The following is a 14,403-nucleotide window of genomic DNA, read 5'->3' as shown; positions in this document are numbered from 1 at the left end:
GGAGTTGTTGTATTTTGTTTTTCTTTCGTTTGAAACGATTTAAGCAATATTTTACTGTTTTGAATGTGTAAAAAATATTTTAGCGTGTAATATCAGAACTACAACACTGATAAAAAGTGGCTCCTTTTAAGAATATACTTTTGTATTATTTTTATTAGTGAATAATAACAGTGAAACAACACCATTCTTATTATTAATAATAAGGATGATACTAAAAGTAATACAGTAAATGTAGTATGAATTGTAATGTGTATTGGTAACTATTTTATAGTACTAAATTAATGTACAGTTACGTTAGGACAAGAACAATAAATCCCTTAAAACTTTTATAGGAGCACTCAGTTTTGCTTAAACTTTTAGGCGTGGTTTCACAGACAAAACTTGGATTAAGTCTAAGTTAAATTAGAAAATTTAGGGAGGTTTTATAAATTTGACTTGGTGGATATTTTAAGTTATGCCATGGCGAGTTATTTTTAGTTAAGATAGCTCAAATATGCTTTTTAGTCTGGAACTAGATCATAAATTGTCTGTAATTATTTTTGCTTTTCCTCAATCTTCCAGCTGGGGCCACTATTACTCCAGGTTCACCTTACCTCACCTCCTGCTGCAATAACACTTTATTCCTAATCATTCCCAAACTTCATGCTCTTAGCTTAAATTACCTATTGCGAAAACAATAAAGATTGTAATAAAACTTTATTGTAATATCTATTTATGGCTGTTTACATATGCATGCTTTCCCTGTGAACAAGCGAGTAGGCGTGGTTTGGCATCGGCTTGACCAATCATCTGTCACCGTGGGTGGAGTCATAGACCGGCTCGAGAGCAGCAGATGAAACGCCAGTATTTGGATGTAGTGAGAGGAGACGGACACGAGCCGCTGTGAGGATCACTTTATCTGTTTATTTACGGAATATAATAATTTACAGACTGTGTATTTAAAGGGAATAAGAGGTCATCTCTCTGCGTTATGGGACTTTCTATTTTCTGTGGAAATTAAGGGTAAGATGCCTGTTTTATTCACTTATTTGTTCTCTCTGACAGACAGTTCTTTTAATACAGTAATTATTCTAATAACAAACTGTTTATCTTGCGAAATAATGTGAAGTGATTTAGCTTCTTTTATTTATTTTGATATATTTCACATTTGCTCGCATAATTACTTCGTCTGTAGATCACAGCGCAGTCACATTGCTACCTAGACAGCATTGTTTTGCCTTCTTGTCGCGTGTTGCGGTTTATCTTGTGTGACATTTTAGGCATTTGGAGTCAGCTCTTTTGATTTCCCAGCTTTGCTTTTAGGAAGGTAGGAAGGCGAACACGAGGTTTACACAGCATTACTGTGAATATTCTCACCTGAGCTCTCATCACTGTTTTTAGTGCGTGTCCTTGAAATCATACTGAGAACTCAGGTGAGGATAATAATACACAGACAGACAGAGCTATTGAAACACAACTATAACAGTGTAAACAGTTTATCAATGCATTGATTATATGCACTTTCTCATGTTGTGCTTTTATTATTATGGTTATTTACTATAAGGTTCAGGTTTAGTATAGCAGCTGTTGTAAAATTCGCAAGTATTCGCTTGTGAAATGACAAACCAGCAGACGAGATGCTTATTTGTAGCAGATGGGTGCAGATTGACTTGATTTGTGTTGACAGCACTTTATAAGACAATACGTTTATTTGCTCATTATAATAATAATTTGAGACTTTGGTCTTCCAGTTAATTCCATTGTATTGTTTTGATTTACTTTAGAGTAGCTAACAATGAAATGTAGATATGGTCATGGTCATTCATCATCAGTTTCAATGTATCATGATCTGATGCATGCCACCTACTTTCCTAATTTTTTTCCTAATTTCATAAATTTGATGTTTCTGGAGAAAAGACACTCAGATGTAAAGCAAATGTCTAACAGAGACAGTGAAGATGACCAATTATCCGTCACTTTTTAATAGTGCTGCCTCACGATTAGTCGCGACTAATCATTTACAGAATAAAAGTTTTTGTTTACATAATATATATTGGGTGTACTTCGTATAATAATTATGTATAAATACACACACCAACATGCATGTATATAATTAAGAAACATTTGCAAGTTTATATACATATTTATATTTATGTATAATATATATAAATATAAACATTATATAATTTTTTTTCTTAAAATTATACATGTATGCGTGTTTATTTATATATACTTAATTATAATACACAGTAAACACACATATATTATGTAAACAAAAACTTTTATTCTGCAAACGATTAGTAGCGACTAATCGTGAAGCAGCACTACTTTTTAATTATGTTACATTGTGTTTGATGCACTACAACACTCCGATGTGCAACAAAGTCTTATTCAAACAGTACTGTGAGGTACTTGACAGCGCATACATTATAAACTACACACACACATACACACACAAACAATGCATAACAAATGTTTTAGTTTCACCAATTTTCAGTTTTTTCCTCTCATTTACTTGTGTACATTGGCCTCATTTCATCCAGTTGGCCACATTGCTTTCTCAAAAACAATATTGGTTGACCACTAGGTTTGCTAATAGACAACATGAAAAGCATTCAATCTCTGTAAGGATGTAGATACTACAAAAATCTGATTGCTGCGTCACTAAGGAACTGGATGGATCTGGTGTGGTGTTTTAGGATCTTAATGGATGGATTTGGTATGATAACAGAACATTAGTTTAGACAATTTGCATAGTCGAGGGTCTAGGTTATTTTAAGCTCTATCATTGTGCTGGAGAAGTAATCATCTCTTAAAGAAATGCTTGAGAGACACGATCAAAAGAAAAACGTTCTTATATTCAGTTCTTACATACTGGAAAATAATGTTTCATCACTTTCCACTTTGAGGTTGGTAAATGAAAAACACTTGCTATACCTACCTTCACAGATCCACTTTTACATTTTGTGTATTTTTTCTTCTTTCCCAGCTGAATGTTCAGAGCTAGACTTAAAGACGCTTGTTAAATAATTTATTTTAAAGTAACAACACGATAAAATGCTCAGTTTAATTGTTTAATCATCACAAAAGCCAGACACAACTTCACTCTATAATAATAAAAAAAACTGTTTGTTCTCCATGTTTGGGGAATTGGGAATTGTTTTTGCAAGCCTATTTGCAGGATTTATTTTTGCAATTGTGGCTGTAGTCTCAAGTGGGACCGAAATGAGATACTTTACCTGCATTTATCATTATAATTATAAATAAAAAATTTGCAAAAGCATGTTAACTGTTCTTTCATGGGAGGTGATGGTCTATGCAATGTTTTGTAAAGTTTTATATCTTAACATAATTAGCCAAACTGTGTTTTAAATAAGGAAGTTGTTGCAAATTGTTTGTAAGAGAAAGCATGTTTTTTTATTATTTCATTGTTATTGGTCTGCGTGGTCTGTGTTGCCCTGAGTTCCTCGGCAAGAAACGATAAGTTTTTCTTCTCATCGCTTGGTTTAGATGGCATGATCACAGCAGAAGGGTGTTTGTCTTGCATAACAGATTCATAACATAATGACAGGAAATGAAAACTTGTGATGTCTGCTCTTTAAAATAACAGCTGTTACGACAGGTGGATGCCATGCAGGTGGCTTCACATCAAAGCAAGTTGTTTACTGGTACTTTAGGAAAGATTAACCATGTATCACATTTTAGTATGCTTTTTCTTAAAGTAAGAGGAAAATGTCTTAAATGTACAAATCATTAGTGGATTTGGTCGATGTAGAAAAAAGCCTTGATGTGTTATGATCTGGACCAAAGGATGCCAAGTTGTTACTGTTATCTCCCTCACTAAATGATATTACAAAGACACCCAGAAGAGTCAAAATGGGAACCAATTGAAGTAGATTAGCAGGAACCATCTGCTGTGGGCTTTACCGGTCTTCATAGAGTTGAACATATCTGATACAATTACTTATCTGTTTTGTATGAATCCATATAAAACTGTCTTTCTTGAGGCTGCTCATACTTAGGGTTTTAAATGTGAAGAAACCTCCTGCATGCCCGAAACAGCTTGAATGTTACTCTACACCCTTGCCTCATTTAGTATGCAGATCTATTCATATGCAAATTAATATCCGCCTCCATTCAATCGGATCAGCTCAGACCATAGATAAATACGTACATAGATGCTACATTTTTCCAGACACATAGCTACTAAGGCAGGGTTCCACTCTTTCAACTCTGTCAATGACGACATGACAGGTTGTATTAGGTGTGGGCGATAAACCAGTAGACATGATTAACCGGTAGAAATTTGTCAACCGGTAAAGATTTTGGACTATCGTCTCTTTCGAGATTACGCGCCCACGTCAAGCTCCTGTGCACGTGGTCACGAAAAACGTAACGTTTGTACACGTATTTAAGCACCAAAGTTTTAAAACAAGTGATTTTAAGCCATTGAAACACAAACAACAGATCTATATGTGTGCGCTCTTTCTGTGTGTGAGGAGCGCGCAAGTCGCGCAACTGCTGCTCATTACGCTCGTGAGCATTTTTCCCGCTTTATTGGCCTTAAATACATATATGCGTCAAAATTCTCGATTTTGCAAGTATCCTCATAAACACGACTATTTAATTTTGCTCCTGTCTGTCACTCATGTTTATTAAACAGCATTAAGAGAAAATTTCACTGCTCTTGATTAAATCACTTTTCTACCTTAAATAAAATATATACATACATACATACACATAATTATTTATTAGGGCTGCACGATAAATCGCATGTGATTGTCACGCGCATCTCGTCAGTAATGCCGGTTCCTTGATTAGTAGTAAATCGCCATCAGCTGTTTTCAGATGGAGCGACATTTACTACACAGAGTCGTAGTTCACTGACAATCGTGGAAATTTCGCATTAATTATCGCGGACGTATCATATGGACCAGTTTGTCAGTGAACTACGGCTTTGTGTAGTAAATGCCGCTCCATCTGAATAGCAGGTGATGGCGATTTACTACTAATCAAGGAACCGGCTTCACTGACGAGACACGCACGATATCACATGCAAATTATCGCGCATCCCTAACTGTTAGTTTCGGTCGTTTATAACATGCATTTGAAAAAGCAACACTTGTCAAACATAATCATTATACATATTTTTTATTATCATGAAAATACCTGAAAAGGTTTGAAGAACAGCAATGTAAATATATGCTTAAGCCATTTCCTGGGCTGCGTGGCATAGCTGCGTGTGTAATGGTTCTTTGTCTGCAGCGCATATTGAGTTTCTGCACAAGAGCGCCCTCTGGCTTTTGGATGTAGCAGCATTTCACCGTAATTCATTGAGAAGCATAGCAAGCATCATCGGCTGATATATCAGTGCACCCTTATCTGTTTGTCTGTAATAGCATCTTTAACCTCTGGCTGTATTTTGCATTCTGTTCTTGGGCCTGATTGTTTGACATTGTTTCTAGCTAAAAAGGTGAAAGCATGAAATATGAGCAGAAATAAATACATCCAGTAAATTATTTTTAGACTCATCCACCAAACACATGCACACGTTTACTCCTTACACAGTGTCATCTTATGCCTGAAGAAAAAGACGCCCCTATAGAGTTACAGTTACTTGCATTACAAAACTGATGTGCTTGTGCATGAACATACACCAGTAAGAGACAAATTAGCACCCATGAAATGTCAGTTTGCTTTAAATTATGCTTCTGTTGTCACTAAAGATGTTTCACCTTTTGGGTCTGTGAAATTGGACTCTAGTGTGGTTTCAATCCCACAATGCATTTTCCCTTATATGCAATGCCTCTATATTGTGTTGTATAAGTAGGAAAGGTGAATCTTTTTAGGCAGACAAGCTAGAAGAGTAAAATCTCACAAATTGCTGTTGGCCCCTTTAACAGCAAGGTGCTAGTATCTTTAGATCAAACGTTTAGCACTTGATTATTTGATTTTAAAATCTTAAAGCATTATATTGTATTTCGCATATTTTTAGCAAGATATTACTTCAATATTATGCAGCTTTAGACCCAAATAAAAAAACGGCAATTTGTTGTCTGCCTCTGTTGTAATGGCCTCTTTGTAGATGCTTGGATTTGTGTCCTGTAGCTTGCATTCTTTCTCTCTCTCTCTCTCTCTCTCTCTCTCTCTCGTTGTGTCAGTCATGTATGTTTGTGGGCCTGCCTGCATGTATTTGTGTAAACTGATGTAATCCATCCAGTGCACTCATGTTATCTGGTGTGGGTTGATGGCTGGATGATGTGACTGCTGGGGCTCATTATTTTCACAAGTGTGCTGTTGTCTTAATGGATGAAGTGCAATGAGATGCGACGTGTATAGCGCTAGACAGTAGAAATGTGTCAACGGGCATTTAGTACACCGGCTATCAGTGGACAGGAATTTTAAGTTGTAAATAGATAGTTGTAAAAAAAGAGCAAAAAGTGTCTCAAATAAGCCAAAACGAGAATGGGCTGTCTGACCTTAGTGTACATTTTTGGCAGATCTTCTGTTGCAAAGGAGGGTCATATCAGACCATACCGATATAGATGCTATTGTCTCATCCTGCATCCCACTGGGAAAAAATACAGATATATGGCCAAAACCCGATAACCTGCTGGCTCAACCCTACTTTTAACTGTCTTACATAATTTAAAGCTGTTTATGCACTAATGTCAGACTTATCATGTATGTGTCATACTCATATAGTTTTTTTGGTTTGCATGCATAATCTTAGTCTGTGATGAAGATGCGACTTATAATGTGATTTTCATTTGTAAAGTATTTAATACACTGGATTACCCAGATATCGGCATTAACATGTAGAAATCTGTTTTGTTAATGTTCCAGCAGGCAACATACAGCACATGGCTCAGTAAGATGTAAGCTAAAACCAACATACATCCATTTAATCCTGTACGGTTTATCACAAAATGCTGCACGCAGAGAGAAAACTGGATTTTTATTGCTTAGGTGATATTTTAAAGCTTTTGATCCTTGTTTAGATACAGTTCTTATAGGGATGCATAACAATTAATCACGATTTATCTATAGCAGTATAAAGGTTTTTGTTTACAACATGATATGTGTTTGAACTGTGTATAATAATTATGTATATCTAAAAATATGCACACATGCATGTATAATTTTAAGAAAAAATATATCTTAATATATTAAGTATTTATATTTATATATAATATAAATTATACATACATTGTAAAAAATACTTTGCTGCCTTAAAATTTTTTTGTTAAATCAACTCAGATTTGCAAGTCATGTCAACAGAGATGAGTTGTCACAACTTAATAATAAGTTATAACAACTCACCTTTAGTTATAACAACTCATCTCTAGTCAAGATAAATAATAGTAAGTTGAAATGACTTGTAAATCCGAGTTGATTCAACAAAAAATTCCAAGGCAGCAAAGTATTTTTTACAGTGTAAATATACAAATGTATACTCATGTAAACATTTTCTTAAATATATACATGCATTAGGGATGGGCAATATAAACGATATGCAATATAAACGATATAAAATTGGCATACGATAGAGATTTTAAATCTATTGCACTATCGCGATAATGCGTGTTGATGACTCATTCTACCCGCGAACTTTAGAGCCACGAGCTGCAGCCGAATAAACATGGATGAAAGCATCAGCGAAACAGAGGAGCTCGTGAAAAAGACTGATGCAACATCTATTATTTGGATTTAAGGAGTCCAACAAGCAGCAGGAAAATATACTCTGTAGAGCAAGGGGTGTCCAATACGGCAATGCTGGTAGATCGCACATAAGTTAACTGCTGCTCCACGCACGAAATTGGCATTATGGTTTAGTAATTGTCAAACATGCAGTATAGTCCTCTCACAATCATTTAAAGTGTTTAGTGTTATAAAAATAATTTACTGTTTTTTTTAGCAGATAGATCTTGTCGGCTTTATCATTTTAAAAGTAGATCACCACCACACAAAAAAGTCTGGACACCCCTGCTGTAGAGTGTGTCAGGCAAAAGTTCCAGCTAAGAGAGGTAACAAGACTAATCTGGCCATAACGGTTTACTTTTACTTACTTTTTAGCAGTTTGGCTTTTCTAAGGGTCTATATAACCTGTTTTGAAATGAGTCTATTAAAATTATTATATCGCAATACATATCGCTATCGCAAGAGGCTGCAATGTATAACGCAATATGGATTTTAGGCCATATCGCCCATCCCTAACATGCATGTGTGTGCATTTATTTACACAAAGTTATTATACGCAGTTCACACACATGTTAACAGATTAATCGTTATGCATCCCTACTTGTAAAACAAACAAAATTCTATACTAAATGGTTAGATTTGGTTTATAGGATAGGAGTCGAATCCTTTCTTCTTTTAAATGACGGGAACCGTGAGCAAAATCGGTTTAATCTTTAGTACTGATATACTGGTGTCTTTTTATGCTTTATGTTCCTCTTTTAGTACAAGTCTGTAAATTTATACCAGTTTTTTGTTGAAATGCTACACAATTTAAGGCATAGATTAATGTGCAGTTATTTACGTTACATTTACATTCATGCATTTGGCTGACGCTGTTGTCCAAAGCACAAGTGCAAAGACTTGCAGTGTATTACAAGATACACAATTTTTATCAGTATGTGTGTTCACTGGGTTCGAACTTTAAGCTCATGACCATTTGTGCTGTTAATGGCTCTGCCACTGAGCTTAAGAGGTTAACTTATCCAGTTAAAGTTTAAACCCAGAACTGACCCTTACACAAAAATCTTTCTCATCTAACACTGGGGTCCAACAGAATTCCCAGTGTGGTCTTCAATGTAACATTAATAAATTGTCAGTTTGAGATCGAGAGAGTCACAGGTCTGACATCACGCTCTTGTTTGTTAGAGTGAAAGTGGATCAATAATTCACCCTGTTGAAAATGTGCTGAGGGACCGCAGACATCCAGGGGTTAACTTATTCTGATTTCTCCGGTGGCTCCAAACATTTTAGACACTGACCCTGATGCTCCTGACCTCAGATATGAGATAAGAGGGGATTTAGAGCGCATACCTCTGTTCAGTTTTGACAGCGGGCGTCTGAGTTAGAAAGCGAGAGAGAGAGAGAGCTGTTGGTTTTGTCTGGCATCAGCCTTTTTCTCTCTTCCTATTTTCACAGTTGCTGTGAGAAATGATGAAGTGTGGTCTGTACAGTTGGTAAGGCTACCGAACCTAAACCTTTGAGAACAGAGGATCATGTTTCATGTATGCATGCTAACCCTCTGGGATTTACAAATTATTTTAATAAAGTTAAGCACCACCTTGACTAACCTCAGAAACCACCTAAATCATCTTAAATGAGCAAAAACAGACATGCATTATTGCTTTAGATATTAACATATTATGCTATAATAACTTAATGCCATTATACTTTTATGAATCCAAATATGGAGTAAGTTTTCTTAATGTGAACCCTTAAACTGGGTGTTTTTATGAATGAGTTTCAGTGACTGTGTCGAATGCAGGGTAACCCTGATGTGCTGAGGACATTATTGTGGTTGCAGTCTTGTGGAAGCTGATGGTGGACGAATAGATGGATGTTCTTACTAAACACTTTCTAAACACAAAATACTGGGTCTCATTCACTAAGCATAAGTTTGCACAAATTTGTTCGTAAAATGTGCGTATGGACGTTTTAACTTACAAATCATGATTCAACGGAGACTTTCATACTAGAATTTATTTTGAATGTATGCAAAAACGTAAGAACAACTCAGACCAACAAGGAAAAGAACCCTATAATATATATCTGTGTTATATATTTCATATATTTTTTCCCTCTTCATGATTATTGCGTACGTGTGGTCTAAGTTGTTCTTACGTTTTTGCATATACATTTAAAATAAATTTTAGTACGAAAGTTTTTGTTGAATCATGATTTGTAAGTTAAACCGTTCGTAAGCACATTTTACGAACAAATTTGTGCGCATGCATGCTTAGTGAATGAGACCCATTGACTCTGATGAAGTAATGTGCCAAAAATAATTTTGGTTTGCTATAGAGTGCCGCAAGGATGACGTATTTATGTAGGCTAACCTGGAACTTAGCGGATACTTGTTCTCTCTCGCAAAAAAATTGGGGCTGTCAAAAGATTAATCGCTATTACTTGCATACAAAATAAAAGTTAGTTTTTGCATAATATATATGTGTGTGCACTGCGTGTTATTATTTTGTATATATAAATACACACACGTGCATGTATATATGTATTTAAGAAACATTTATGTGTAATATATAGACTGTTTTATCGAACGCATGTGCGGTGACGCGGTGACGCGATTACTCTTCTGTGTGGAACTTTACTTCTGGACTCTGTTTGTTTAATGGTCTGACAACTGAACTTTGAAACAAAGACCTCATCGAAAATAACAAATGTTTGGTTTTCTAAAGACAAGGGAAGACAACGATCATGGATTACCACTGTTTGATTGGAGGTTTGGCAGCAGATCTGTAGTTAAGATTGTATACATTACATAGTACACATTTTACACAGGTAATGTAAGCTTAGTGTAGTTTTGATACGCTTTAGCTATGATTTGAACTTAGATAATCTACTTGTTGTTTATTTTGCGTATTATCAGAAATAAACTACTCTAAAAGGACTTTGTTGTTATTGATTCATTGCGAAGTTTACCGAATGTTACGTTTGTTCTACAAAAGCCGTTTGTTTATGTTGTTACTGCTGAAACCGTCTATATATTTATTTAGATTTTGATCATGTGTATATAAATAAAAAATATATATACATAAAATTTTTTTTTTACATTTATACGTGTATCTGTGTGTGTGTGTGTGTATATATATATATATATATATATATATAAAAGAAGTACACACAGTACACACACAAATATATTATGCAAACACAAACTTTTATTTTATATGCAATTAATCGGGATTAATCTTTTGACAGCCCTATTTACTTTTGGATTATCGCTAAAAATAAGCTCTTTGTTTACCAAAATATATGACTTTTACATATTTTGTCCAACAAGTTGGTTTTTTGCAGATGCACACAACTTATATGCATTCTGAAGTCGAAGTTTTTTTCTAGGAAACGCATTTACACTTCAAAATTCACAATTTATATTCATCTGTGAAGATTATCTTGTTGGACAAAATGTGTAAATTTTATAATACACTGCAAACTTTTGTTGAACACAGATCTTATTTTTTGCGCTAATCCAAAAGTCTATGGAAAAAATGAATGATTTTTTGCAAGAGAAACAGTGCCTCACTAACTTCCGGGTTGGTCTACAGAAATACTTCATCCTTGCGGCACTCTATTAATGTGTATTAATTTCTTGGTCCATGTAAGGTATTGATCAGTTGGGTTTGTACCATGCACTACCAACAAAACATACACCAGCAATACCATACTCTGTTAATATGGTGGTAATCTGTTGTTTTCCTGTAAATGTACAACAATAAGTCTATATTTTGGAGATTTACTATGGTATTTAGGTATGCATATTATGGTCTAGTATACCATTATCATCTGATGCTATCATCGCTGTCAGAGTACTTTTGTAAGAGAAACAAAAGCCCAACATTTGCTTATGGTGCAAAAATAGACTCCAATAAAACTAAACTGCTGACGTGAAGATTTGTGACTGTAATTCACAGATTTTAGCACACAGCAATTTATTCTAAGTATAGTGTAATTACTTTAACATGTGTCACAAGGACAGGCGCAGTATGGGAAATGACATTCTTGGCTGAAGATTTAATGTTGAGTATTTCTTTCTGGATTGGGCATAGTAAAAGCAACTTGATTTACCCATTTGTAGGACATGGTTGTGAAGTGCTTGTAAGTTATACTGTATTTTGGCAAGTTGTGTTGTTTCTATTATCACAGTTGTAGTAAAATGTTTAAAGCTGTTGTCATTTACTACAAAAATTCTCTGTTTCTCATCTTCACAGGGCTTGTTTTCACAAGTGTTTTTCCCCATCTTCTGTTGAACAAATGAAGACCAATTAACCTTCATTATAGAGTCACTTATCAAGCAGTTGTGTATTTAACCTTACCTGTCAGTAGAGCAGCTAGTTAGCATCTATCAGTGTCTCTGCTGTAGGTCAAAGCTAAAGTACAGATGCATGAAAGAAATGAATGCATACGATAACTCTTTATATTTGGGGGCCGATAACCGATATATACATAGGCCGATAAATATTCATATTATTTTCACAATGAAAAACTCCCAGACCGCGGACATCTTGTCTTTGCACTAGACTAGCCTCTTCTTAAGCCCGCAACACATGTCATCTTCGTGCTATGTCACAGAAAGCACCAATCAAAACTCCACATGGCCAGCAATGAGCAAGTGAAGTGGTTAAACAAACCAAAATAATCCATCATTTATCGGCTTTCATATAACCGATAATATTAAAAATATGCAGTTATCGGCCGATATATCGTGCATCCCTAATATAAATAAATAATACCACTAGGGCCGTGCAATATATCCAAATGAGCGAAAATGCTGCATATGTACATATCGTGATTAGTGATAGGCCAATATTATGCAGAGGCTGATGTATCGCTCGATATTTGAATTTTGGATAAATCTTTTCCAATAAATTTTTCTATTACTTAAAATTTGTTGTTTGCAATGAAAAGACACTCAGTGTCACTCAATGTAAAGTCTGACATACAAAAATTACCAATCATTATTCACTTTTTAACATGATGTTATCATATCGGCCATACAGCTTTCTTAATATCGGCATTGGACCCAAACCCCCAACATATCGGTTGACCTAACAGTGATATTGATATCGTAATGGTTTGCGATAAAAGTAAAAAGTAACGTATGGTCCCAGTTTTAGGTCGATGCAGATCATTTCTGGCATGCTAATGTTAGCTGGGATATCCATGGTAGTGCAGCATGATAGTGGTGATATTTATTTTAATTATTTGTTTGCACTGTTAAAATGTCAGATTTGGTTTATGCAACAGGAAAACATGGCTGTTCACTTTCAGAAGTTGTTGTGATGCCTTTTTTGCTTGGAAATATGAAACATATGTAGTTATAAAATTAGTGCTGCCTCACGATTAATCGCGACTAATCGTTTGCAGAATAAAAGTTTTTGTTTACATAATATATGTGGGTGTACTGTGTATAATAATTATGTATAAATACACACATACACACGCATGTATATAATTATGAAACATTTGCATGTGTATGTACACGTTTATATTTATATATAATCTATATTACATATAAATATAAATATTAATTATATAAATATATTTATTTATTAAAATTATACATGTATGTGTGTATTTATATAAACATAATTATTATACGCAGTACACACACATATATTATGTAAACAAAAACTTTTATTCTGCAAATGATTAGTCACGACTAATCGTGAGGCAGCACTATATAAAATAAGAAAAAATACTAGTCTAGGGCTATAACGATTAATCATGCAAATTGGCGTTTTCTCAATGAATGAATTTGAATGAATTATGGTGAAATGCCGCCACATCCAAAAGCCAGAGGGCGCTCTCGTGCAGAAACTCCAATTGTGCCACAGAAGAAGTAGCATTACAAATGTTATTATCGCCGTTCTTCAGATTGTTTCAAGTATTTTCATGATAATAAAGAATATTTTGAATGATTTTGTATGACGAGTGTTGCTTTTTTAAATTCACGTTATAAACTACTCCGACTCATAATGATTTTAGATTGATAAGGACTTATTACTGACCATGCTGCGCATGAAACACAGAATTGCGGCCTTGCGATTCAGAATCGATTTTAGACAGGTCTTTTTAATGGGACACGCAATTTATTTATCGTTACAGCCCTAAAATATACCATATATTTAAATGTATCGTATTAAATATATAAAATGTTAAATTGATTTTACAAAAAGAAACTCTATTGCATTCCATATATTGCATTACTTAGCATGCTATTGCATAGCGCTCTTTTTATCGCACTTCGCACAGCCCTAAACGGCACATTGATGGTGTAGTGTTATTCAACTAATTTTCTCAAATTTTTAAATAAATTGTAAGATTGTTTTTTAATTTCTGATTACTTTTTATTTTTGTACTTAACTTTAGCTACAAAAACAATATTTTTTATAATATTCTATAAATATTCTTATGTATTTGTATTATACTTTTAATGTATTGATGTAAATGGAAACATTTTCATAAGTAATTGTTTCACTGACTGCCACTTTTTATGACATACTCTGGTCACACTGGATGGTTGTTTACAGGATATAAGTGATTTAACAGGAAGAATCTAAAATGTTCTTCTATCTGTCATGTGAAGGAAATTCACAAGTCCTTTCTTTCCTGTTGCCTTGTGGCTCTGTATTGTTCTCATGTGGGACACAGAGTACTATTGTACTGTGAGTC

General features: G+C 34.5%; 1 protein-coding gene across 7 annotated transcripts in view; it reads left to right on the top strand.

The window, feature by feature from the left end:
• Positions 1 to 831: 831 nt before the first annotated feature.
• LOC129415542 (signal induced proliferation associated 1 like 2) overlaps positions 832 to 14,403 on the top strand; it is a 150,229-nt gene continuing 136,657 nt past the window's right edge. For 5 of the 7 annotated variants that reach the window (XM_073873515.1, XM_073873513.1, XM_073873516.1 and 2 more), the window contains exon 1: positions 833 to 1,002. The gene's annotated coding sequence lies outside the window, so the exon portion shown is untranslated. Of the gene's footprint in view, positions 1,003 to 14,403 lie in introns of all 7 variants that reach the window. The other 2 variants (XM_073873514.1, XM_073873517.1) reach the window with 2 other exon arrangements.

The sequence above is a fragment of the Misgurnus anguillicaudatus genome, chromosome 11 (genome assembly GCF_027580225.2).
Source record: "Misgurnus anguillicaudatus chromosome 11, ASM2758022v2, whole genome shotgun sequence".
Taxonomy (NCBI): domain Eukaryota; kingdom Metazoa; phylum Chordata; class Actinopteri; order Cypriniformes; family Cobitidae; genus Misgurnus; species Misgurnus anguillicaudatus.
Note: the sequence above shows the minus strand (reverse complement) of the source record. Positions and strands in the feature narration are given on the sequence as shown.